The 24,327-nt window shown below is 43.3% G+C and overlaps 1 protein-coding gene across 1 annotated transcript in view; it reads right to left on the bottom strand.

Moving 5' to 3' along the window:
- Nucleotides 1-23,491, bottom strand: part of LOC124594970 — a 97,561-nt gene extending 74,070 nt beyond the window's left edge. Inside the window, exon 1 of the mRNA XM_047133491.1 lies at nt 23,225-23,491. The gene's annotated coding sequence lies outside the window, so the exon portion shown is untranslated. The remainder of the gene's footprint in view (nt 1-23,224) is intronic.
- Nucleotides 23,492-24,327: the final 836 nt, after the last annotated feature.

The following is a 24,327-nucleotide window of genomic DNA, read 5'->3' as shown; positions in this document are numbered from 1 at the left end:
CATTCTCATAACTGATTCCCCTAGATGGTCAATGGATTGACCTTCTTCCTTGCGCTCGCAGCTCGTGGTCTAATGGCTAGAGTTGCAGCCTCTGGGTCACGGGACCCCGAGTTCGAGTGCCGGCCTCGTTGGTGATTTTCTCTGCCCCGGGACTAAGAGTTTGTGTTGTCCTCATCATTTCATCACCACCACCATCATTCGTGACAATGGCTAGTTTGGACTGTGTAAATAAAAAGTCGGACTTTGTACGGGCGCTGATGACCGCGGAGTTGAGTGCCCCTTAAACCTATCATCATCATCATCATCATCTTCACTGCGGATGCACAAGTACGTCCGACGTCCTGCAGGAATCTCAGAGTAGCGAGCTTGGAGGAAATGGATAGGGACTGCGTATATGTGGTGCTCGGTGGGAATGTAAGAGTATGTCGGCCGCGAGGCGTGCCGATGTAATCCGCGCAGTTACGATAACACTGTATCCCGGATGGCGCATTGGTTAACGCACATGTTTAGTCTTGCCGGCACGGTATCTCAGCGTGGGCGATCAGAGGGTTATCTGCCCTCTGTAATAAAAAAGCTGATTGAATAGATCAACGATGAACTTGAACGGCTGTCGTGAGACGTCCACCTCTAAAAGACGCAATGAACAATAACGAGAAAAAAAGAGATTAAAATAAAAGGTAAGCAGAAGATCCTTGATTCGAATCACGGTCTGGCACACATTTTAACTCGTCGCCGCTGATTCCGTGTAATGTCCCGATGCAGCTGACATCAGTAATTCGTTTCCTTTCTCACCCCTCACTTTCAATTTAGTATCAAGTTCGATGTTTGGCCCCAAGAACCCTGCTGTACTGCATATCATCTTTAAAGCACGTTCCTAGTTGCCGTTTCATTTCAATTCCACACTGTAATGCACCTGTTATTCGTAATGCAGCAGAACTCTGCATGCAGGATACCCAGAACACATACAATGTGCCAAAATGATTCAAATGGCTCTGAGCACTATGCGGCTTAACTTCTGAGGTAACCAGTCGCCTAGAACTTAGAACTAATTAAACCTAACTAACCTAAGGACATCACACACATCCATGCCCAAGCAGGATTCGAACCTGCGACCGTAGCGGTTGCTCGGTTCCAGACTGTAGCGCCTAGAACCGCATGGCCACTCCGGTCGGCGTACAATGTGCCACTCTTATTGCGCAATGGTCTTAGCGTGGTACGACACATGTAACTTCTATTTTGAAGGCTTCCCATAGAAATGCAGCCGTATGACAGCTGAAGTTGATGCCTGTGAGAAACGATGACTCAGTTCTGTCTTAGGATGTGTTTCTTCCAGCTAGGCGCTTATCTTTGCAAATAAACACACAGAAGCAATTTTTACACTGCGCTGCATTTTCTCATATGTCAAAAGTACTACGTGTATTAAATCTTCCTCCATCAAATGGAGTGTTGTCCCCGTGTTTTTCGGCCTTATCAAGAAGGCATCGAACGAACTCAGTTACGCGCTGTCAGGACTGTAACAGGTCGATACAGGCCAAATGAAAGTGCAGCAGAAATGTTTGGCGACCTTTAATGGGAATCCTTGAGATGATGCACTATCGTATAAATTGGAAGAACCTGTATTCGACGAATACTGTGCGACAATTATGCTACTAGCATAGTATATTTCGCGTTGAGATCACGAGAATAAATTCAGAAGATTAAGGCACATACAGAGGCATTTAAATATTTCTCCCTCATTCGATACACGAATCGGTGTCGTTGTGGTCTTCAGTCTGAGGACTGCATTGGTGCAGCTCTCTATGCTAGTCTATCCTATGCGAGCCTCCTCATCTCCGAGTAACTACTGTAACCTACATCCTTCTTAATCTGCTTACTGTATTCATCTCTACAATTTTTATCCTCCTCCCCCCTCCCACCACCCATGTTTCCATCTGGTACTAAACTGGTGATCCCTTGATTTATGAGAATGTGGCTTACCGAACGATCCCTTCTTCTAGTAAGGTTGTGCCACAAATTTCTTATCTCCCGAACTCTGTTCAGTACTTCTTCCTTAGTTACGTGATCTACCTATCAAATCTTCAGCATTCTATAGCACCACGTTTCAAAAGCTTTTATTTTCTTTTTGTCTAAACTGTTTATAATAAATGTTTCAGATCCATACACGGCTACACACCATACAAACACTTTCATAAAAGACTTCCTGACACTTAAATCTATACTCGATGTTAACAATTTCTCTTATTCAGAAACGCTTTTCTTGCCGTAGATAGTCTACATTTTATATCCTGACTACTTCGACCATCGTCAGTTATTTTGCTGCCCAAATAGCAAAACACATCTACTACTTTAAGTGTCTCATTTACTAATCTGATTCCCTCAGCATCACCTGATTTAATTCGATCACATTCCATTATCCTCGTTTTCTTGTTGATGTTCGTCTTATATCCTCCTTTCAAGACACTGTCCCTTCCGTTCAACTGTTCTTCCAAGTCCTTTGCTGTCTCTGAAAGAATTACAATGTCATCGGCAATCCTCAAAGTTTTTATTTCTTCTTCCTGGATTTTAATTCATACTCAAAATTTTTCTTTTGTGTCCTTTACTGCTAGCTCAATATACAGATTGAATAACATCGGGCACTGGCTACAACCTGCCTCAGTTCCTCTTCCTTCTCAACCACTGCTTCTCTTTCATGCCCCTAGACTCTTGTAACTGCCATCTAGTTTATATAAAAAGTGTAAATAGCCTTTCGCTCCCTATGTTTTATCATTGCCACCTTTGGAATTTGAAAGAGTATTCCAGTCAACATTGCCAAAAGATATCTTTAAGTCTACAAATGCTACAAACGTAGGTTTGCCTTTCCTTAACCTTTCTGCTGTGGGAAGTCGTAGAGCCAGTATTGCCCCGCGTTTTCCTACATTTCTCCAGAGTCCAAACTTAACTTCCCCAAGGGCAACTTTCACCATGTTTCCCATTCTTCTGTGAGGAATTCATGTTAATGTTTTCCAGCCATGGAATATTAAACTGATAGTTCGGTAATTTTCACATCTGTCAACACCTGCTTTCTTTGGAATAGGAATTATTGCATTCTTCTTAAGGTCTGACGGTATTTCGCCTGTCCCATACGTCTTGCTCATCAGATGGAATAGTTTTGTCAAGGCTGGCTCTCCCAAGGCTATTAGTAGTTCTAATGGAATGTTGTCTACTGCCGGGGCCTTGTTTCGACTTAGATCTTTCAGTGCTTTTGTAAAATTCTTCACGCAGTATCATATCTCCCATCTCATCTTCATTTACGTCCTCTTCCATTTCCATATTATTGCTCTTAAGTACACCTCCCTTGTATAGAGACTCTATATACTCCTTCCACCTTTCTGCTTTCCCTTGCTCGTGGTCGTGCGGTAGCGTTCTCGCTTCCCACGCCCGGGTTCCCGGGTTCGAATCCCCTTCGGGGTTAGGGGTTTTCTCTGCCTCGTGATGACAGGGTGTTGTGTGCTGTCCTTAGGTTAGTTAGGTTTAAGTAGTTCTAAGTTCTAGGGGACTGATGACCATAGATGTTAAGTCCCATAGTGCTCAGAGCCATTTTTTGCTTTCCCTTCTTTCCTTAGGACTGGTTTTCCATCTAAGCTCTTGATATTCATACAGGTACTTCTCTTGTCTCCAAAGAGTTCTTTAATTTTCCTGTTGGCAGCATCTGCCTTTACCATAGGTAAAGCGTTAGGGAATGATTGACAAGAAAAGGGGAAAAGAATACAGTATAAGAAGAATGGGTAGGTTTGAGAAGATGCCAATGGGATAGCACAGAAAACCGCTCGTCTCAACTTCCTCTACACTGCTGCAATACGTTGTAAATAATGATAACGTTTGATTAACACAAAAAATAAATAACGTTTGACATTAAATGTTTCATATCTCGGCATCTATTCGGAATAGAACATATGCCCTTATCAGTTTCTTTGTTCAGAAATACTATCACCCCTCAAAGTACGTACCTTTCTTCGTGGCTCACTTTGTATAAGTACATCTACATCTAAATGGCTGCTCTGCAAATCACACTTAAATACCTGGCAGAGTGTTCATCGAAGCACCTTCGCACCAATTCTCTACTTGTCCACTCTCAACAGCGCGCGGAAGAAACGAAAAACTACACCCTTCCAAGTGAGTTCTGATTTCCCTTATTTTGTTATGATTATCGATTCCCACTGTACAGGCCGCCGTCAACAAATTATTTTCGCATTCGGAGGAGAAATCTGGTGATTGAAATTTCGTGAGAAGATCCCACCACATCGAGGACAAGAAACGCCTTTGTTTTAATGATGTCCACACTAAATCCTGTATCATGTCCGTGACGCTCTTTCCCCCGTTTCCCGATAATACAAAACGTGCTGTCTTTCTTTGAACTTTCTCAATGTATTAAGTTAATTCTACCTGGTAAGGATCCCATACCGTATTGCAGTACTCCGAAAGAGAATGGACAAGCGCAGGTAGGCAGTCACTTTAGTAGATGTGTTGAATCTTCTAAGTGTTCTACCAACAAAACGCAGTCTTTGGTTCGCCTTCCTTGCAACGTTTTCTATATGTTCTTTGCAGTTGTAGTTCCTAGGTATTTAGCTGAATTTACAGCCTTTAGAGTTGATTGATTTATCGTATAACCGAAGTTTAACGGGTACCTTTTAGCGCTCATGAGGATGACTTCATATTTATTTAGAGGCAACTGCCAATTTTCGCACTGTACAGATATTTTTCCGTAAATCGTTTTGCAATTGGTTTTGATCTTCTGATGACTTTACTACACGTTAAACGGCCGCATCATCTGCAAACAACCTAAGGCTGCTGCTCATGTTGTCTCCCAAATCGTTTATATAGATAAGGAGCAGCAGAGGTCCTACAATACTACCTAGGAGAACCCCAGAAATCACTTGTATTTTACTCGATGACTTTCCGTCAATTACTACGAAAGTGGTCTCTCTGACAGGAAATCACGAATCCAGTCGCATAACTGAGACGATATTCCACCAGCAAGCAGTATAATTACAAACCGATTGTGAGGTACGGTGTCAAAAGCCTTCTGGAAACCTATAAATACGGAATCAATTTGAAATATATTGTCATAGCACTCAATACTCCGTGTGAGTAGAGAGCTAGTTGCGTTTTACAAGAACGATGTTTTCTAAATCTGTGTTAACTATGTGCCAATAGACATTCATAATGTTCCATCGCAATATGTGTTCCAAAATCCTGCTGCATATCGACTTTAATTATGTGGGCCTGTAATTTAGTGAATTACTCCTATTGTCTTTCTCGAATATTGGTGTGGTCTGTGTACCTTTCCTGTCTTTGGGTACGGATCCCTCGTCGAGCGAGCGGTTATATATGATTATCAAGTAAGGAGCTATTGCATCAGCATGCTCCGGAAGGAACCTAATTGGTATACCATCTGGAACGGAAGACTTGGTTTCATTAAGTGATTTAAGTTGCTTTACTAGTCCGAGGATATCTAATTCTAAGTTACTCATGTTGACAACTTTTCTTAATACGAATTCTGGAATATTTACTTCGTCTTCTTTGGTGAAGGAATTCCGGAAGGCTGTGATCGGTAACTCTGCTTTAGTAGCCCTGTCATCGATAGTATTTCCATTGCTATCGCCCAGAGAAGGTATTGTGTCTTGCCACTAGCATACTTTACATACGACCACAATCTCTTTGGATTTTCTGCCAGGTTTCGAGACAAAGTATCGTTGTGGAAGGTCTTATAAGCATCTTGCATGCATATGTAAATTTCTTAGATTTATATCACGGAGTCCTCATGTGCTTAATGGTACCCTACGATCAGATTCTACTCGCACGGGTATTGTTAACTTATTCTGTGTGTTATTTCCTGTTCAAAGACTTTTTAATAGAAGTGGAGACAAACTTCTTCTGACGACAGGAACATCAATAAACTTCATTATGGTCTTAGAACGTCTGTAGAGCACAGAAAATATTAATACAAAATTCTTTCAGTTGTTATCATTAATTTCATTATATGTGTGATTATCATGGAAGGTAGCCTGTAAGACAAACTATTCCTAAGTTTTTAATTTCTTGTGTGACGAGCGCAATTTCTACTAAAATAACGTTCCTGTTATTCCGTGGTTGTGGATGCGAAATCTAATCGGAAAAATATTACTGTTGGTCAATAAAAACATGTGAATATTCATTCGTTGTGTGCCGGGAATTTCTGTTTCGAGTCGTCGATAACTAACTCAACATAACAGTCTTGCTGCTAGTTTCTGCAATTAAAAGGATTATGCTGTTTTTTTCACAGTATTTACTCCATAGGTCAGGGTGAATGGAAACATAAAAAACTTCGTAACTTGCCAATATAGTGAAATAGATCACAGAGCCAAATATTCTGAACTTACATTTTAAACTGCTGATTATAAGGGCTGTTCCTCATCAAAAAATACGAAACAAACAACAGTCTGCAAACATAAATAACGTGCTAAAACGTTTAAAATGAATCGTGTTTAGCCGTATTTAATGTTACGCACCCCACGATTTCGAAAGAGATCTCAGTCACATAATGTTGCAAGTAATGAGCGAATGTGTATCTTATAACGGCTTCAGAAAAAGAGGTGAAATAGTCGTCGTATATAGCCCTATGGTCAGTACTGAGGGACAGCTAAGGCGTTCAGCTGAAGGTCGGGAAGAGATAAGGAAGGCCTTCTCGTGTCGCGTATATGGCTCGGTTTCTGCATATCACGTGATGTCCACGTCTCCGTCTGGTAAAAAGTGAATATCATCGCATTCCAGAGGCATCGATAACATCCTTTTCTATAATTAATTTTTATTACAGTGTTCTTTGATTCAGTGAGATCTTACAATAATTACGTTTGTGCATTGATATACAGCAATGAATTTATTACACCTCAAACGAATTTCACAAAATGTCTTAAGCTCTCAGAGCGTAATCAAACATCACTCAGACAGTCAGCCAAAATTCACAACCATATTATTACATTTCAGATTCTCCAGTGTGATGTCTTATATCAAATTAACACTATAGATTTACATACACATTCATCTATTAACATCTCTTCTAGGTACAAGTGCTGTAAAAAATTCCTGATTGTGTTCGACTCAATTCCAAATTTTTTTCTGCGAAATATACATCTAACAAACCGTGTTGTGGCGTGAATTTTTCTCTTACTGATTTACACTTTCTGCATAAGAACAAGAAGCAATTTAAGTCTCTATCCGGCACATTAGGAAGTCACATCACGGCGTTGCCTTGACAGTAATTCTGTGTACAGTATATTCGATTAGAAACGCCAGTCATGAAATTTCATTTTGCGAAGGGCTGGACAATTCGTGTTTAAGTTACGCCCTGTAAACCATCTTGATGTGACATATTACACTTTGCGCAATTTCAACCCGTACAGGTTTGGGCATGTTAACAGTTTTAATGATTCAAATGGCTCTGAGCACTATGGAACTTAACATCCAAGGTCATCAGTCCTAACCTAAGGACATCACACACATCCATGCCCGAGGCAGGATTCGAACCTGCGACGTAGCGGTCGCGCGGCTCCAGACTGCAGCGCCTTTAACCGCACGGCCACACTGGCCTGCTGTTCACAGTTCTTATCATTTGTGCACAGCTCTCACCGTCGTAATAGAAACACTTTGTTTATTTACAGTTTCTGTTATACGACGGTTATTCGGAAAGTAAGATCCGATCTTTTATGGAACACAAACCATCACAGATTATTTTTCAAAAATTATTTTTATTTAATTCCTTACATGTTTAACTATTTATCTACATAGTTTCCATACTTGTTTAAACATTTGTCATAAAGTTGTACATTCTTTTGTATCCCTATGTCATAGACGTCTGCGGCCTGTGAAGATAACCTGTCTTTTAACTGCTTCTTGAACTCGTCATCTGTTGCGAAACGCTTGCCGCCGAGAACATCCTTTAAGTAGCGGAACAAGTTAAAATCGCTCGGCGACAAGTGTGGACTATACCGTCATTCAAAAGATCTGATCAGATTTTGGGTGTGAATGGCAGAATGGGGTCTCCCATTGTCATACAGCAACAACACTACAGACGTCAGAAGGGCACGTCGATTATTCTGTATTGCACGTTGAAGTTTGGTCTGCGTACCTGAGTAAATACACTCCTGGAAATGGAAAAAAGAACACATTGACACCGGTGTGTCAGACCCACCATACTTGCTCCGGACACTGTGAGAGAGCTGTACAAGCAATGATCACACGCACGGCACAGCGGACACACAGGAACCGCGGTGTTGACCGTCGAATGGCGCTAGCTGCGCAGCATTAGTGCACCGCTGCCGTCAGTGTCAGCCAGTTTGCCGTGGCATACGGAGCTGCATCGCAGTCTTTAACACTGGTAGCATGCCGCGACAGCGTGGACGTGAACCGTACGTGCAGTTGACGGACTTTGAGCGAGGGCGTATAGTGGGCATGCGGGAGGCCGGGTGGACGTACCGCCGAATTGCTCAACACGTGGGGCGTGAGGTCTCCACAGTACATCGATGTTGTCGCCAGTGGTCGGCGGAAGGTGCACGTGCCCGTCGACCTGGGACCGGACCGCAGCGACGCACGGATGCACGCCAAGACCGTAGGATCCTACGCAGTGCCGTAGGGGACCGCACCGCCACTTCCCAGCAAATTAGGGACACTGTTGCTCCTGGGGTATCGGCGAGGACCATTCGCAACCGTCTCCATGAAGCTGGGCTACGGTCCCGCACACCGTTAGGCCGTCTTCCGCTCACGCCCCAACATCGTGCAGCCCGCCTCCTGTGGTGTCGCGACAGGCGTGAATGGAGGGACGAATGGAGACGTGTCGTCTTCAGCGATGAGAGTCGCTTCTACCTTGGTGCCAATGATGGTCGTATGCGTGTTTGGCGCCGTGCAGGTGAGCGCCACAATCAGGACTGCATACGACCGAGGCACACAGGGCCAACACTCGGCATCATGGTGTGGGGAGCGATCTCCTACACTGGTCGTACACCACTGGTGATCGTCGAGGGGACACTGAATAGTGCACGGTACATCCAAACCGTCATCGAACCCATCGTTCTACCATTCCTAGACCGGCAAGGGAACTTGCTGTTCCAACAGGACAATGCACGTCCGCATGTATCCCGTGCCACCCAACGTGCTCTAGAAGGTGTAAGTCAACTACCCTGGCCAGCAAGATCTCCGGATCTGTCCCCCATTGAGCATGTTTGGGACTGGATGAAGCGTCGTCTCACGCGGTCTGCACGTCCAGCACGAACGCTGGTCCAACTGAGGCGCCAGGTGGAAATGGCATGGCAAGCCGTTCCACAGGACTACATCCAGCATCTCTACGATCGTCTCCATGGGAGAATAGCAGCCTGCATTGCTGCGAAAGGTGGATATACACTGTACTAGTGCCGACATTGTGCATGCTCTGTTGCCTGTGTCTATGTGCCTGTGGTTCTGTCAGTGTGATCATGTGATGTATCTGACCCCAGGAATGTGTCAATAAAGTTTCCCTTTCCTGGGACAATGAATTCACGGTGTTCTTATTTCAATTTCCAGGAGTGTAGTTGCTTTTATTGTTGTCCCTTGCTTCATAAACTCGACTAACAAGACTCTATGTCTATCCTAAAACACGATTGACAAAACCTCGCATGTTGAGGTTGTCTGCTTGGCCTTGACTTTGATTGGATGTCGTGTGACGACGCCGTTCCATTGACTGACGCTTAGGCACTGGGGTCATGTGAGCAACCCACGTCTCGTTCCCTGTGACAACGTTCTCTAAAAATTGGATGCCTTCCTTACGCCATCGGTCCAAAAAAATCAAGAGCACGAGCTAGCTTTCCATTTTGTATTTCTAGGTAAGTAGCCTGTGAACCTAGCGCACATACAGTTTGCGAAATGCAACTTTTCAGACAATTTTATGCAGAGTTGTTCTACACACATTCGGAAATTCCAGTGCTAAAGTTGAAATTGCGAATCGTCGGATTTCACGAATCTAATCGTCCATGGCTTTAACCAAATTCTCTGAGATCACTGATGGTCGACCTGACAGTGGTTCATCATTGAAATTTTCCCTTCCGTCCTGAAAAGCTCTCACTCACGCACTTTGCTGTCGCTGATCGCACTGGGACCATACGCCTCACTTACCTGTCGATGAGGTTCCGCAGCTGCAAAGTTCCTTGCTGTCAAAAAACGAATCACTAACACTATTTCGCAGTCACCGTGCAGATCAATCGTTTAAAAAATTTTGAACTGACACTGTAAACAGCTCACTGCGACAACACCATTGCAAATGGTGCCGTTTGGCGAGCAAGGCATGCCGGAGCAGGTGTGCATGCGCCTTTCAATGTTCGCGCGACATACAATTAGCTATGGCGGTGCTGACCTTGCGTTCGGAACAACCCTCATATTCGAGTTCCTTTGGCAACACTGAGAAATCCTTGTTGACAGGCGGTCTTTGCTTTTTCGGATTAACACGATACATACGGATAGCTCGTGATGTAGACTATAGCTTTATACTAATACTTCGAAAGGTTTCGTTTTATTTTGCCTCTATTGATATCAACAGTCATCTGTCATGTTGCAATACACAGAACGATAGCTAAACGATGGTGGTTAGCGACTCACAAGCAGACTGAGTTTCTCCAGCATGGTACATTCACCATCTTATGTCCAGCTTTCGTAGAAATTTTATCGAATGGTCGGAAGGTTCCCCATTTCTACCGCGTGTGCATAATTATGCGGACAAGTTTCGATACGAAAGCATACAGGGCGGTGATTTCATTACCGTTTATACGGCTTCCTCCCTCATAAGACAAGTAAGATTTTCTGGCAACTGAAGGGATATCCGGCTGCAGAAGTAAATACCAAATCCAGGACAGGTGAATGGGCATCAGATTCGAAATAAGTAATGACGTTGCCTATAGAAGACAAGCGAGGATTTTCCTCTCCCTGCCTGACAGTTTTAATCTCCCAGGAAGTTCCCAATCAGTGCACACTCCAGAAGGGAGTGAAAAGCTGCTTCTGGTAATAAAATAAGAACGATGAATAGTTTTTCTCTCTAACGCTTTCGGCAGAGTTCGTTCGTTTTAAAGCTTCTGTTGTTCTACGGGTACATATAACTCGTGAGAATCCAAACCAACTCACCCAGAATTTCACTGGATATTATTTCGAATTGAGGAAGATAGTTCAGTACTAGATTTGTGTTCAGGTTATACTAATTTACGTTTTCTCCATTCTTCCTGAATCATTGAAACCGACAGTTGTTCTCCTTCCCCATCATCAAATAACTGAACTAGTGATCTGTCTCTAATGATTTTAGCGTCGCCAGGACGTTATATTCCAGGTTTCCTTCCTTTTGTGTTTGATTGAGGAAAAGTTTACATCACTTCCGTACTCGCTGTGATTTTAACGCAGAAACGATCTTACTGCGCTCGGAGGAAAGTTATGGTGAATGTGACTTGCTATTTCATTTTTGCGTTGTTATGGATGAGTTTTGAAACGAAACGAAAGATGACGTTGATATCCGGTAGTGGCCTATAGCAACAACAAATCAGTGATGATAGGTTCAGGTGGATCGCCAACAACATAATCTTATGTACCTTTTCAATAAATAAGAAATAAATAAATAAAATTAAAAAAAATAAAACAGTGGAAAGGTCTGAAATCGAATTCAGGACATTGGAATACAGTCCGATGATTGGGAACTGTATGCTACCATCTCTCACTTCTTCGCCGTTAGTGTTTTCTTCTACAACTGCAATTCAAGCAGGCAACTCACTGTGCCAGCCTTCCTTAGCGATCTCACCCACACCATCAAGCAGCTTTAGAGTTAATCCAGCGTTGTCGAGAAAAGCAGTCTCCATCAGTAATCGTGTAACGGAATACCTTTAGCCTGTGATTAGTCAAAAAACTCTGAGACCAAACGATAAGGAATAAGTATTCAAATTGTGCTGAATGAAATTGCAGCAGAAATCTTTTAATTGCTCAACGAGACTTTGGTGCACTTAAATAAAGTAGACTGGAACATATGTACGAGAGTTGGAACGTAAATAGTGGAAACTGTTTATTTACAACCGATACAAAAGAGTTACATGTTTGCACCTGTTACTGTCCTTCAAAGTACTCACCAGCGTTGTGTAGAACCCGTTGCCAGCGATGTGGAAGGCGTAGTATACCGTTAGCAGAACTTGTTCTGTTGATGGTGCGAATGGAGCGGCCTACTGCCTGTCGAATCTCTGGAACAGTTCTGAAGCGAATGCCACGAAGCGGTTCCTTCATCTTCGGAATCAAATCAAAGTCACAAGGACTTAACTCCGGGGAGTATGGTGGATGGTACAGTACTTCACAGTCCCATCGACCGAACACAGCAGCCACAGCTTGCGCTGTATGCGCCCGCGCACTGCCTTTTTCGCAAAGCTGGTCGCAGGTGATACTGTCGTGCTGTACGACCTCTGACACATTCCATCTTGATCCAACTCCGTTGTCCCTGTTTCGAAAACATAGTGACACCGTTACGTTAGATCGCTCGCTCACAAGTGACTGTGTTTCCCTCGATTGTGCGTACGCCGGTAGGTATGTCAACAACGTGTAGATTCCATGGCATAGTGTCTCCACAGCAGTGTTACCACCATTTCAGTTCCAATCTACGTCTGTTGTTTACATCATCCCAGTTCGCCACTATGTGCGAGCATATATTTTCAATGTGCATACTGTTTCACCGGGAGCTGGTCAATATTCATATCCTCGAGTGTACGTCTCCCCTTTTTGTGGACGGTACGTCTTGTTAAGTCAAAAAACGTTGTCATCATAGATAACTCTTTAGTCGTGTGGAAGCACGGTTCCAACACATAAGACAGTTCTTATATTCAGTGGTGATATAATTACCAGAACTAAAACAGGGTTTGTTCAGTCACATGCCACTCGTAGCTAACACTGATTTACATAAATCAACATGGCATGAGCAATGAAAGCTCCTGCCGTTTTGGGAAAGTCATGAGTGTTTGTGTCCACAATGTTGGCAATATTCATTTCTTTGCTCACGTTACTGCCTCATATAGTCAATTATTTTCGGTGCAATCAGGCAAGTAGCATGTCTGCCATTCACTGTGTTCTCTCTACGAGGTCTTGTATTCTCCTCACTGCCTTCGCCTCGTAAACCAAATTACTATCATCTCAGCAGTCTGTCTATTAAAGATTCGATCTGGTTACTTTTCCGTTGCTGCTCCACGATTCCGAAACAAACTTGACGTAGTTTATATGTGTGATCGAGCAGCACAATTGATTTGAGAAAAAGTTCTGGCATTTCCGTTCTCAGTAACTACGTATCAATGTTGCCACAAACGGTTTTCTTCAGCGAAGGAATCCTCGTTTCTTCTCTCGCTATTTTTTTCTATTTTATCGTCTGCCTTATTTATTTGTCCTTCCGTTTCAAATCAGTTAACCCCATTTCACTAGCTTTCTTTCCGTCTTCACCGTTGGATTCTCTTATCCTTCCAACTCGCTCTCTTCCTCTGTATTTTTCGTGCGCACTGCTGTCACATTATTATAACCAGTCAATACTCCTCAACCTACAGCGTCAGTCCAAAAATTTCGAGGCAAGAGTAATAAAAAAAAAACTTAAGATGGTGGTTTTAATGCTTTAGATGTTCTACATAGTCCCCCCTAACTTGAGTACAACGCACAGAATATTGGTACAACCATGTGAAACTTTTTAAAAAAAGTCCTTGTTTGGAATGTTCTTCAACTCGTGAGTTACACTGGCTTGAATGCCGGTTACGGTGCCAAAGCGCTTTTTATGTCCTCCTTGCTCAGTCCGTCATGGGTAGTTTTACTACTCAGGTAGCAGAATTCCTTAACTTCGTCTACTTCGTCACCATCAATCCTAATGTTAAGTTTCTCGCTGTTCTCATTTCTGCTTCTTCTCCTTACTTTCGTCTTTCTTCGACTTATTGTTAATCCACATTATGTAGTCAGTAGACTGTTCATTCCATTCACCTGATCTTGTAATTCTTCTTCACTTTCACTCAAGTTAGCAATGTCATCAGTCAATCGTATCATTGATATTCTTTCATCTTGATTTTTAATTCCGCTGTTCAACCTTTCTTTTACTTCCTTCATTGTTTCTTCGATGTATGGACTGAACAGAGTGGGGGGGGGGGGGGGGGGGAGAAAGACTACATCCCTCTATTACACCCTTTTTAATCCGAGCACTTAGTCCTTGATCTTCCAGTTATATTATTACCTCTTGGCTATTGTACATGTTGTGTATTACCCGTCTCTCCTTATAGATTACACCTACTTTCCAAAGAATTTCGAACATCTTGCACCATTTTACGTTGTCGAACGCTTTTTCCATGTCGGTAAATTCTATTAGTCTTCCTTCCATTATCAACAATAACGTCAGAATTGACTTTCTGGTGCCTTTACCTTTCCTAAAGCTAAATTGATCGTCATCTAACACATCCTAAATTTTCTTTTTCACTCTTCTGTATATTATTCTCGTCAGCATTTTGGATGCTTGAGTGTTAAGCTGATTGTCAGTTCTTGCAGTCTCCGGAATTGTACGGACGATATTTTTTCCGAAAGTCGGAGGGTATATCACTAGCCTCATACATTTCTACACACCAACATGAATTGTCATTTTTTTGCCGTTCCTCCAGTTATTTTAGAAATTCTGATGGAATGTTATCTATCCCTTCTGCCTTATTTGATCTCAAGTCTGCCAACGCTCTTTTAAATTCTGATTCTAATATTGGATCTCATATCTCTTCCCCATCGATTCCTGTTTGTTCTTCAACCACATCAGACAAGTCTCCCCCTCATATAGACCTTCATTGTACTCTTTCCACCTATCCGCTCTCTCCTGCGCATTTAACAGTGAAATTCCCATTGCACTCTGTGTTACCACCCTTGCTTTTAATGTCACCTAAGGTTGTTTTGGCTTTTCTGGATGCTGAGTCGGTCCTTCTGACAATCATTTCTTTTTCGATTCCTTTATATTTTTCCTGCAACCATTTCGCCTTTGCTTACCTTTACTTCTTATTTATTTCGTTCCTCAGTGACTTGTGTTTCTGTATTCCTGAATTTCCTTGAAAATTTTTGAAGTATTTCTTCTGTTATCCAAGGTTTCTTCGCAGTTACCTTCTTTGTACCTATTTTTTTCTTTCCAACTTCTGTGATTGCTCTTTTTAGAGATGTCCATTCCTTATCAACTGAACTGCCTACTGAGCTATTCTTTATCGCAGTACCTATAGCCTTAGAGAACGTCAAGCGTACTTCTTCATTCCTCAGTACTTCCGTCCCCCACTTCTTTGCTACTGATTCTTCCTGACTAGTCTCTTAAAACTTCAGCTTACTCTTTATCATTATTAAATTGCGATCCGAGTCTATATCTGCTCCCGGGTACGTCTTACAGTCCAGCATATTATTTCGGAATCTCTGCCTAATCATGATGTAGTCTAACTGAAATCTTCTCTATCTCCCGGCATTTTCAAAGTATACCTCCTCCTCTTGTCATTCTTGAACAGAGTATTCACTATTACTAGCTGAAATTTATTGCAAAACTCAATTAGTCTTTCTCCCCTCTCATTCCTTACACCAAGCCCATATTCTCCCGTACCCGTTTCTTCTACTCCTACTAGGCCTCCATGACTGATTTAGATCTCCCTTTACGTACTGAATTACTCGTTCAATATCGTCATATACTTTCTCTCTTCATCTTCAGCTTGCGATGTCGGCATGTATGGCAGAACTATTGTTGTCGGTGTTGGTTTGCTGTCGATTCTGATGAGAACAACTCTATCACTGAACTGCTTACAGTAACACACTCTCTCTCCTACCTTCCTATTCATAACGAATCGTATTCCAGTTGGTTGGTCGATTTGTGGGAAGGGACCAGACAGCGACGTCATCGGTCCCATCGGATTAGGGAAGGATGGGAAAGGAATTCGGCCGTGCCCTTTCGAAGGAATCGTTCCGGCATTAGTCTGAAGCGATTTAGGGAAATCGCGAAAAACCTAAATCAGGATGAACGGACGCGGGTTTGAACCGTCGTCCTCCCGAATGCGAGTCCAGTACGCTAACCACTGCGCCACCTCGCTCGGTCCAATCTTACTCCCGTAATACCATTTTCTGTTGCTGTTGATATTACCCTATACTCATCTGCTGAGAAATCCTTGTCTTCTTTCTATTTCATTTCGCTGACACCCGTTATATCTAGATTGAGCTTTTGCATTTCCATTTTCAGATAATGTAGCTTACCTACCACGTTCAGGCTTCTGACATTCCACGCCCGGACTCATAGAAAGCTATCCTTTCGTCACTTACTCAGTCTTGTTCTCTTAATTTTTATGTATGAAATATTAATGACTGCCTTCGGTAAGTCCATCTCAGTCTGTAGACTGCCTACAATTGGCTGGATCAGCCAGCTCAAAGTTAAGAGGAAGGCAAGGACATATTATTTCCATTAGATCTATGCCTAATAAGAGACTGATGAAGTCAAAACAACTTTCAGGTTAAGGAGAGCTGCACTCTTTTTATACCATACTAACTTAGCGCCCACTGCTTCGCTCGCGTTTGCGTAGTAATCACAGAAAAAATAATTTTGTGAACAAATACTAGGCCTACTGAAAAAATAATGTATTAAAGAAGAGTTTCTTTTATATGCAATTTTGACAAAGCCGATTCGTCGTGACGACAGGTAAATAACTTTCTTTGATTGAGTTCAGAAATTGCAATACCTTCTAAACCTTTCAAGCTAATTAAGGCTAATGGAGACAGAGGTTTATGTTAATCCTGCCTTTTAGTTCTAGTGGTCATATTCCCATAGAAGCTTTCATCCCCTAACACACATTTCTTTATTTCTAACTGGGAAGACTAATACAAGTTTTCATTGATTTAGCTTTAAAATTGTTTTAATATAAGGAAATATTTTCATAAATAATTTTCATCCTCTATTTCACCACCTTAGGTCCTAAATTTCCAAAACACTGAAACACATATTTTTTTAAATTTTTAACAGAGAAGTCACATATCAGTTTTCGCATTTATAGCTTTTAAAAACGCTTCAGTAATTATTTAACAATGATTTATTTTCAGAAATACTTTCATCCCCTATTCCATTTCTCAGAAGTTGAATTTCCAAAAATACTGAAATATGTACTTTTTATTCCTGACAGAGAAACCAAATTCCAATTTTCGTAGATCTGGCTTCAAAATAGCCTTTAATAGTGACATTTTTTAAAAAAAGCCTTTCATCCTCTAGTTCACCCAAATAGGGATGGAATTAAAAAAAAAACTCCTTGTTAAACGATGCCTACAGTATAAGATAAACACCCCCTCGTAATTTCAAGTTTCTATCCTCAGCTGTTTGCTCTGGGCGATGTGTACCAGTCAGTCAGGGCATTCCTTTTATATAGAGAGACTACATTGAGTTAAATACAACAGAGTATCTAAAAACCATAAATTTAAAGGTAAAATACACTCCTGGAAATTGAAATAAGAACACCGTGAATTCATTGTCCCAGGAAGGGGAAACTTTATTGACACATTCCTGGGGTCAGATACATCACATGATCACACTGACAGAACCACAGGCACATAGACACAGGCAACAGAGCATGCACAATGTCGGCACTAGTACAGTGTATATCCACCTTTCGCAGCAATGCAGGCTGCTATTCTCCCATGGAGACGGTCGTAGAGATGCTGGATGTAGTCCTGTGGAACGGCTTGCCATGCCATTTCCACCTGGCGCCTCAGTTGGACCAGCGTTCGTGCTGGACGTGCAGACCGCGTGAGACGACGCTTCATCCAGTCCCAAACATGCTCAATGGGGGACAGATCCGGAGATCTTGCTGGCCAGGGTAGTTGACTTACACCTTCTAGAGCACGTTGGGTGGCACGGGATACATGCGGACGTGCATTGTCCTGTTGGAACAGCAAGTTCCCTTGCCGGTCTAGGAATGGTAGAACGATGGGTTCGATGACGGTTTGGATGTACCGTGCACTATTCAGTGTCCCCTCGACGATCACCAGTGGTGTACGGCCAGTGTAGGAGATCGCTCGCCACACCATGATGCCGGGTGTTGGCCCTGTGTGCCTCGGTCGTATGCAGTCCTGATTGTGGCTCTGACCTGCACGGCGCCAAACACGCATACGACCATAATTGGCACCAAGGCAGAAGCGATTCTCATCGCTGAAGACGACACGTCTCCATTCGTCCCTCCATTCACGCCTGTCGCGACACCACTGGAGGCGGGCTGCACGATGTTGGGGCGTGAGCGGAAGACGGCCTAATGGTGTGCGGGACCGTAGCCCAGCTTCATGGAGACGGTTGCGAATGGTCCTCGCCGATACCCCAGGAGCAACAGTGTCCCTAATTTGCTGGGAAGTGGCGGTGCGGTCCCCTACGGCACTGCGTAGGATCCTACGGTCTTGGCGTGCATCCGTGCGTCGCTGCGGTCCGGTCCCAGGTCGACGGGCACGTGCAGCTTCCGCCGACCACTGGCGACAACATCGATGTACTGTGGAGACCTCACGCCCCACGTGTTGAGCAATTCGGCGGTACGTCCACCCGGCCTCCCGCATGCCCACTATACGCCCTCGCTCAAAGTCCGTCAACTGCACATACTGTTCACGTCCACGCTGTCGCGGCATGCTACCAGTGTTAAAGACTGCGATGGAGCTCCGTATGCCACGGCAAACTGGCTGACACTGACGGCGGCGGTGCACAAATGCTGCGCAGCTAGCGCCATTCGACGGCCAACACCGCGGTTCCTGGTGTGTCCGCTGTGCCGTGCGTGTGTTCATTGCTTGTACAGCCCTCTCGCAGTGTCCGGAGCAAGTATGGTGGGTCTGACATACCGGTGTCAATGTGTTCTTTTTTCCATTTCCAGGAGTGTATATTTAAAAAATCATCAGATACGACGAAACTAATCTTGGCGATACGACGTGATATTAATGATGTTGTCGATAGTCACACCAAATCTGAAACTGAGGCGCCAGCACAGCGTCGTGACCTTAGGGCGACGTAAACAAGAATAGTAATGCATACATCCAATAAAATTATACACCATTCCTCTCAAACAAATATATCATATTCCGTGGGAGATACCTATCACAATGTCCCGATGCTAATCGATTCTGAGGAATAAAGAGTTCAGAAGAACAAATCACTTCACCCTCATTAGCATCGAAGCAATCTTAACATTTCCAGTAATGTGAATTAAGAGATTATCGTCTTTGAATGTAGAGTCCACAGTTGGGACAGCTACGTCACTGAATGGATATGGCAAACTAAAATGCTCCATAAACCATCATTGTCCTTCTGGTGTGAACATACCATCCAGCGTTCGGTGCTGGAAGCAGACTGACTGTGAAATACGCCAGTCGGAATGCTACCTACTACTCAGGAGAAGCTCAACATTGGCCCAGATTGGTGGATGGCTCGAGCTACCTAGCGCAGTGGTTCAGACCTTAGACTGGCGAGACAGGGCGCAACCCCCCGTCTGGGGTCGTTAAGGATTCATTTCCCGCTGTTTCCCTAAATTGCTCAAGGAGAACTCAGAGGAGGTCCCTTTGGAAAAAAAAATAATTGGATGATATACTGTGATCTTCCTTCCTTCCTTTCATCCAACGGACTGATCACCACCAAATATATCTTCCACCGTAAGATGGTGGTAAGACACTTGGAGGAAGGAGGAGTAGCGCTTAACGTATCCTTCCTGATGAGGTCATTTGATACTGAACACGAGCTCTGGACTAAGGTGGGCAAGGAGATCGGTCGTGTCCTGTGTGAAGGTTTCCGGAATCCGTCTCAAGCGATTCAGAAAACCATTCAAAATCCAAAACTGTCTTACTCCATACTGTTCGCACTTTGTTCATATGTTTTCTGATGGCTGTCGATATCAAGTGACTTACGTGATAGGCTGAACATTCCTTGTCCCCAATCAGAAATATTTCAAGCAACTTCGTCTGTCCCCACATCCGACAAGCTCTAAAATGTGGTCGTTATTCAGGGCTCCAAAAGCTACGTATAGAAGAACCAGACTTAAAAAGTGTATTTCATTTCAGTGAAAACCTGGAGTGGCATACTGAAATGAACATCCAAATTCTGGAAATTATAAGAGAATCACTCCAAAATAAACGAAGAGGAGTGCGAATCTCCTCGATATGGTCCACACATTACGTAGAATTCCCCCAGTTGGTGAAGGACACCAGTATTTCTACTATTCTTCGATTTCAGTACACTGATATGGAAGCTTTCTGAGCCTAATGGCACCGAGCGAGGTGGCGCAGTGGTTAGCACACTGGACTCGCATTCGGGAGGACGACGGTTCAATCCCGCGTCCGGCCATCCTGATTTAGGTTTTCCGTGATTTCCCTAAATCGCTTCAGGCAAATGCTGGGATGGTTCCCCTGAAAGGGCACGGTCGACTTCCTTCCCTAATCCGATGAGACCGATGACCTAGCTGTTTGGCCTCTTCCCCCAAACAACCCAACCCTGAGCGTAATGGGGAGTAGGATGTGCATTTCTTGTTCCCTAGCAGAGGTATTCCAACAAGTTATATGCTCGCATTTCAAGTTATGAATACGGAAACTGTCCGAGAAAGAACGGCCAGAGGATCGGCGCCTTCAGTCTGCCATAAGCTGCGATTGAACCAGTAACTAAGAATTCCCCCTGATTCCGAAAATTTCAGGTGAGCAGGAAGCAAATAACTACCTAAGTATGAAGGCCTATCTTCCCACTTGCGTCATATGGGCATCAGGGATAATCCTTTCTGCCTCATTCAGATGAAATCAAGAAGACTGAGACAACTATCTGTTTTCCTGTAGTTTTTTAGAAACACAGCAAAATCACCTTTTGCAACGCCCTTTGAAAACCAACAAGTGCTCTGGTTTTCTTTGTCATCAAAATACTTAAGTTACTAAGCCCTTTCTGATTTGATGCTAGCTAATAACGTGTATACTGTCTGTGGTTACACTGACATTTTACTCTTCAGGTACATGCTCCACAATCTCGGTTCCTTTTATATATTCTGTTTTACACAATAGGTATCATATCAAGATTATTTAACGGTATGTTTTGTCACCGTGTGCGTAGCGTAGGATAATCATAAAGGACAGTTCAAACAATTTATATTGTTATCTATTGGTATAGATGTTTTTTTATCAAAGTACTAAGCTGTTGGCAGAACTGTTCAGTAAACTCATGCAACCAATACAAACAGTTTTACCTCATTTGTCGGATACTTTTCATATGTTTGCAATGCCAGCGATAACGTACCTTATATCACCGAACTTGTTACATCACTGTGTCCAGTAACTCCGTCACAACAATGAAAAACACGGCTTTTTTCAGCAAAGGAATCCTCGTTTCTTCCCTGTTTACTTTTTTCTTTCTAACGTCTGTCTTACTTATTTTATCCGCCTCTTTCAAATTAATTGACCACATTTTACTAACATCCTGTCTTCGTCGTTTTCATTCTATCTCCCTCGCTTACATCTGCATTCTTCATGCTGACTGCTGTCACACTAATGTTGTAATAACCAGCCATTATTCCACAGCCTGTATCTAAAGCTACTAATATTGTCCGTATTGGTATTACCACCTTTTACAGAGCTTTCGTATACCGTCAAAAAAAGTGTACTGTTCCAAATCCGAAAAATCTCGTTTAGATATCTTGAACGGTTCACGAAATAAGAGGTAAATCTGGTTGACCGTGTGGGACTTCAAACCCAGCCCCTCCCAAATGCTAGTCTAGTGCCCTAAGCAGTGTTCCCCTTGCCCCGTGAGAGATGTTTGTGCATCGTGTTGACAAAAGGACAGATTAAAACAATTTTCGCAGGGAAGATGAACATCTACATTAAATCATCCTAATGCCAAATGTAATGTAAGGTCATAGCGTTTTCCAATAAGTTAAATAAAGACAACAGATATATATATAACAGAGACTTCAGTCATCAATAATATATATCCTTTCACTGCTTACAATAGTCTGCCAATGCTGTTGTAAGTTTCGATTCCGTGACTGTAGAAATCACGTAGCTTTGAAGAGAAGAACTCGTCGAGTCATGTTTGGAGTACGTTTTCATCCGGAAAGGATGTTCCTAGAAGATTGTTCGAAAGAGAGGGGGAAAAGGTGAATATCTCAGGGCGTAAGGTCAGGCGAATAAGATGGGTGCAGAATAACTTGACAACCCAACTCCTGTATAGCGTTTTTTTTTCAGTCTAATAGAAAGCGCGCGGGCGTTTTAGTGGAATAGCATCACTTCACGCAGTCTTCCTGGTCGTTATTCTTGGACTGCGTGTGAAAGACAGCTTACCTGTTGACAAAAAATGTCGGCAGTGATGGCTACCTCGGCGAAACAATTCGTAGTACACCACGCAATCGCTGTTCCACCAGATGCATAAGATTTTATTTTGTCGATACGCACAGGGAATGGCTGCTTTGTTAGGGTCAACCATTCCTTTCTTTTCCTTATGTTACTATAAAGATGTCATTTCTCGCCACCAGTAACGATACATGGGAGGACTGGTCGGTGTCGTTCACGAGTCAATTGATGACGAACAGGCGGAGATGTACATACGGCCACTTGCTGATTTTTGTGGGTTTGGCTTAGAGCATGCTGTATCCGCACACCCGATTTTTGAACCTCCCTCAGTGCACTCAAATGTCGCACGATGGTGGAATGATCACAGTTCATCACATCTGCCAGTTCTCAAGTACCCTGACGTGAATCCTCGTGGATTAATGGGTTTAAACGATCTTCATCAATCCCCGGAGGTTTTCCTGAAAGTGGAGGGCCACTGATGTCAAGACGATCGTCCTTGAAACGAGAAAGCGCTTTACTTGCCTTGCTCTGTTCAATGCCATTATCCTCAAACACGGCACAAATGTTTCTGGCTGTCTCCGCTGGTGCCACCCCTCTACTGAACTCAAACAGAAGTTGGAAATATTCCGATTTCTCCATTTGGCACGCAGTTTCCAAGCGTCCACAGAGCCACTCACTACCCCCAAATAACAGAATGACAGTATGTAAACTCAAATAGCAACAGTGAAAATAAAAAATGACAATCGATAAATAAACCCATAGCAACTGGAATATCAACTTGCAAAACAATAACGCTACGAACTTATGCACCACCCTAATACAATAGGACACCGTCGAACTTCTCGCCTTTGCCCTTTATATGGAGTTTTGTACTTACCTAATGACTGTAGAGAAACGAGCTGCGGACGCACTAGTGACGCAAACTTTGTACAGAAACAGAATGCGAAAACTGCACCAGCACAAGAAACAGAATAGCTCCACTCTCAACGTCCCGTGCGAGAACTAGTTAGGGGAGTGATGTGATGATGCGACCATGGTGCACACTGACTGTCTTTTCGCACAGAGCGTCCTAGCTAGTCTCATAAATGGAATGAAGACGCCTGTGACGGCACACGAAAGGCCCCGCCATAAAAGTGAAACCTCTGCGGACAGTTTGTTTGTTTTGTCGTCGCAGCCGGCCGATATCTGTGTTCTTGACCTCTTCGCAGCGGCTACGCAAGCCGAATCGGCGCGCCGTTCTGCGGCCATTCATGAGAGGTGCCGGTCAGGCACGTGGTGATCGGCTTCTTCCATAACCAAAACGAAACACAAACAACTACGGCGTCCCTACAAGTTCAGAGGGTCCTAACAGTAACTGCCGTCTGTGTTAATACCAGAAAAATACACTGAGTGGGCGACAATCGTGAAAAGGCCAGGGACTCATGTAATCAGGAGAAGTTCCGCAATTATATGTAGAAGTAACTCAGTAACCAAATGGAAGACACTTGACTAAATGTTGGGACATACTGTTCCAACACATGTCCACTGCTCCCTGCTACTTCGGGATCAAGACAGCTGAAGATAGTTTGTGGGACAATGAAAGTATTTTTGTATGTTTACGAGTTGTTTTTAACCAGGGCTGATTCTCACGTCTCAACTTCCATAGTTCACGGCCTTCCCACAGCCCCCCTTGGATACTTCTTGGAAGCGTAGCTTCTGTGACGTCGATCGCACATCCTTAAATCTCACATTACGTCATCTTCCACTACCATATTCTTTGAGAGATTTCTTCATTTCTGGTGACGTCTAACCTTGAGACTCCAGCACTTCATCTCCAGTAATCCATTTCCGTAGATGTTGCATAAGGGAAACGTGTTAGTTGTCGATTAAACTTCTAACCTAACCTAACGGAATACAACTCGTAGAAAACATTGAAAGTGTACTAATATACAAGCAACTCTCAGTCACTACACTTTTATCCACTTGTGCATTACGACATTT

This window comes from Schistocerca americana, chromosome 2 (genome assembly GCF_021461395.2).
Source record: "Schistocerca americana isolate TAMUIC-IGC-003095 chromosome 2, iqSchAmer2.1, whole genome shotgun sequence".
Classification (NCBI taxonomy): Eukaryota; Metazoa; Arthropoda; class Insecta; order Orthoptera; family Acrididae; genus Schistocerca; species Schistocerca americana.
Note: the sequence above shows the minus strand (reverse complement) of the source record. Positions and strands in the feature narration are given on the sequence as shown.